Genomic DNA, 3551 nt, shown 5'->3' with positions numbered 1-3551 from the left:
TGTGGCGCGCGCGGCGGGGGCGCGAGGAGGGGCACCGGCCCCGCCATTGGCCAAGGGGCGCACCTGTCACCGTCCTGGCCGCCCGCCGCCCCGCCCCTGCGCCGCGGGGTCCTAAACAGCCCGGGGTAGCGAGCCGCGCCGGGCCGGGAGGTGACAGCGACAGGGTTTGAAGACTTGGAGGCGCAATCTAGGGTTCTTGCTCGCCCTCGCGCGGCGGGGGCGCGAGGAGGGGCACCGGCCCCGCCATTGGCCAAGGGGCGCACCTGTCACCGTCCTGGCCGCCCGCCGCCCCGCCCCTGCGCCGCGGGGTCCTAAACAGCCCGGGGTAGCGAGCCGCGCCGGGCCGGGAGGTGACAGCGACAGGGTTTGAAGACTTGGAGGCGCAATCTAGGGTTCTTGCTCGCCCTCCTTGGGGTGCTGAGCCGGGAGGCAGGCGCTGGCAACCCCTGGGCCCCTGTGGCGCCCGCGGCTGTCCGAGTCCAGCACCCCCCTCGTCCGCCAGACACGCCGTCCCGCTCTGGGATCGTGGCACCCAGAGCCAGCAGCAAGCATCCTCTCCCTCCTCCTTGCCAGCGCTTGAGTTTTGTCCACTTCTGCGTCGCGGACTCCACGCTGCTTCCAGATCTGGTCGCTCTGCTCGGTGACCGCAGCACAGCGAAGACCGTTCCCATTCCCACGGCGCCCAAGAGCGGTGTGTCCCTGTCGCCGAGCTCTGCAGGTGGAACCTTCTCACCTCTTCTGGGAAATCTGTGCTTGTCAGGTGTTGGGGGGGGGGCGCGTACATGTGCGTGCGTGCGTTCGTGAGTTCACCTTCCACAAATGTCGCTTGAGCCCTTGCCGATCAAGGCCGAGAGGGCAGCGTCTGCGTCCCCGTGGCCTGCAGACCTCGTTTACCTGCCATCAAGCGGGTCCTGGGTGACAGAGCCCTCCCTCTCTGCGCGGGGATCCCCACAGGCTTGCAGGAGACAGTACCCACCTCCGGAGGTACTTAGGCGGAGGTGGCTCACTCTGACCCCTGCTGGCCCCAGGCCCCAGGCAGGAAAAGGCAGTCTCCCTCCTCCCCCTGCCTGCAGCGTCCGGGACACTCAGGCAGAAGGCTGAGCAAGGCAGTGTGTGAGAATCCAGAACTACCCCCCCACACACCATACACACACTTCAAATATTTACAGTAAAAGCACTTCCAAGGGCTTTTTTAAGCCGAAAGAATCAACACCAGGCTTTGTAAATAGCTCTATTAGACCTAGTTATCTTCCCCAGACAGGTGTGGGAATGCGGGAAGGGGTTTCAGATTCTGGGAGCCTGGCTTTCCATGCAGGTGAAAGGTGAATAGAAGACAGGAAGGGGAGTGTGGGAGGGGCAGAGCACCCAGACAAAAGCAGGCCAGGAAAACTTCAAAATTAGCAGGTCAGGTTGCTATAAGAGGGATTTTTTAAAAGGTAAAAACTGCATAGGGACCATGTCATTTTTCTTCAAAAAGCTTTTTACCTATCTGAGAGTTGGTTGAAGTGATTCCATTGGCAAGTGTCTCTTTTTCATCGTAATGGGGCAGTGTCGTTCTGAGACACATAGAACCAGCTGGACAGTTTGGAGGCTAGCAGCGGGTAAGTGACAGCAACCGCAGTAACTCACGGTTTTGTGAAAGCCAGCATTCACCTGCAGCCAGTAATGACAGCATAGACTTGTCTTCGAACATGTCTTCGTGGAGATAAAAATGCAGTCCTGCCTATAAGTAGAGAGAGGGGAACATTCACATTTCTTTTTTTGATTCTATTATTAAAAATGACAAATGTATAAAGACAAAAACAACAACAACAACAACAGATCAGTGGCCTGGCAGACGGATGGGAAATTGGGGTTCCATTGCAAATGAAGTACAGGAAGTTTGCATTCACGTTTCTTGATCACCTACTACTGCTGTGAGCTTTCTAGAATTATCATCCGGTATCTTCCCTATGACAGCAGAAGAAGTATTTTATAGGGTACAGTTTCAAAGAGGTGGAGAATGTCCTACCCGGCAAACCACTCGGCCTCAGGGTTTGGACTGGGACCAGGTCTGACTGCAGGGGCCACACAGTTGCCACCTGCTGCCCTCCATGCCTCCCGTGTCCCCAGTTTCCTCCTACCTGTTCCCTTTGAGGAGGGAGGGTTTGCAAAGGCTAAGACACCTGAGTGTCGTAGCCACCTTTTCAGAGCAGGAAGCCCTTGGCTGGCACTCTGCCTCCCCAGGATAGAGCAACTGTGGCCGCCACCTGTGACGAGGGTCAGCTCTGAGGCTGATGTGTCGCTGCCGGTCTCATCACCACCCCCTCCTGGCCCCCTCCCCCATCCGCCAGGACAGTCAGCTGGCCCTGAGGGCACCTTCAGGAGTCTGGGGGAGGGCAGTGACTGCAAACTGAATTCCCCAAGATCGACCCTGGACAGCCTCCTGTCCTCCTTCCTAAAATGACCACTGCCAGGGAGGGCTATTTTACCTGGTGACAGGTGTGTAGTCTACATCAACAAGTCACCCCATTTCCCTCAGCAAAATCATTCTGGTTTTTCCATAACCCCCAGAGGAATTCATTTCAACCCTTTTTTGTTCCACAGCGACCATGCTCTCGAGGCCCTAAAATCCCGCCTGCCCCTCTGACCCACCCTGGGTCTGGCCGAGAGCACAGACAGGAAGACGCAGGCCCAGGTTCGCCCGCTGTAATCCGCAGCCCGCACCACCCGCGCCCGGGGAGGCGACCCTACGCCGCTGCCAGCACTGACTCCGCCCCCGTGGGTCGTGGGTCGCGGTCCTGGCCGCCCCGTCAGTGCGGTGCGGCTCCAGATGTCCAACGCCTTTTATTTGGGTGGATTTTGTTTGTCTGGAGAAGTCAGCGTTAGGCCCAATGGACTCTGTGGCGCTAAGCGCTTGAGAATGGCCGGCCTGCCCTTTCCGTCGTGAGTAAGCGCATCCCCGGCGGAGGGTCTCTGTGAAGCGTGTGGACAGAGCCCAGCGGTCTGGGAAGTCGGGGTCTTTGTGTGGTTTACGACGTGTGAAGCCGAGCACGCTGGGCCCTTCCTGTCTCCAGCATCTGTATTGACCAGCCCTGGCTTTGAAGAGGGTTGGGGGCAGGCGGACAGGGCCTTGGGCCTTGGGAAGGGCCGCAGCCGCGGAAGATCAAAGGTCGTTCCCGCGGCACTGTCACCCCAGGTCTCTCTCCCGCAGTCCCGGGCACGGGGACAGCGAGGCAGTGCAGACCCGGAGCACCTTTCCTCGGGCTGGCTGCCACCCCCCCTTCATGGCGTCCCTTTCCCTCCCGGCCGAGCTTCCTTTAAGGTGCAGAAAGCAGCCTGCAGTCCCCCCTCTCCCACCGCTTAGGAAGGCGAACTGGTGACCCACACAAACGACCACGAAAGAAGACGCCGCTGTACCCCATGTCTGTTAAGTCTGGAAACAACACATCTCTAGAGTCGGGAATAAAGCCGGTACCTCCGCGGGTTCGCGGGACGGGAGGCGGGCGCCAGCGGGTCAGTTAGAACCTTCCCCGGTGCGGAGCGGGGGCCGCGCGGGGCGGCTGCGGGGA

General features: G+C 59.6%; 1 protein-coding gene across 1 annotated transcript in view; it reads right to left on the bottom strand.

The window, feature by feature from the left end:
• MNX1 (motor neuron and pancreas homeobox 1) overlaps positions 1–3551 on the bottom strand; it is an 18248-nt gene that overhangs the window by 5155 nt on the left and 9542 nt on the right. The gene's annotated exons all lie outside the window — the stretch shown is intronic.

This window comes from Pteropus alecto, unplaced genomic scaffold, assembly GCF_000325575.1.
Source record: "Pteropus alecto unplaced genomic scaffold, ASM32557v1 scaffold320, whole genome shotgun sequence".
NCBI classification, from domain to species: Eukaryota; Metazoa; Chordata; class Mammalia; order Chiroptera; family Pteropodidae; genus Pteropus; species Pteropus alecto.
The sequence above is the reverse complement of the archived record's forward strand: the minus strand, read 5'-3'. Positions and strand labels throughout refer to the sequence as shown.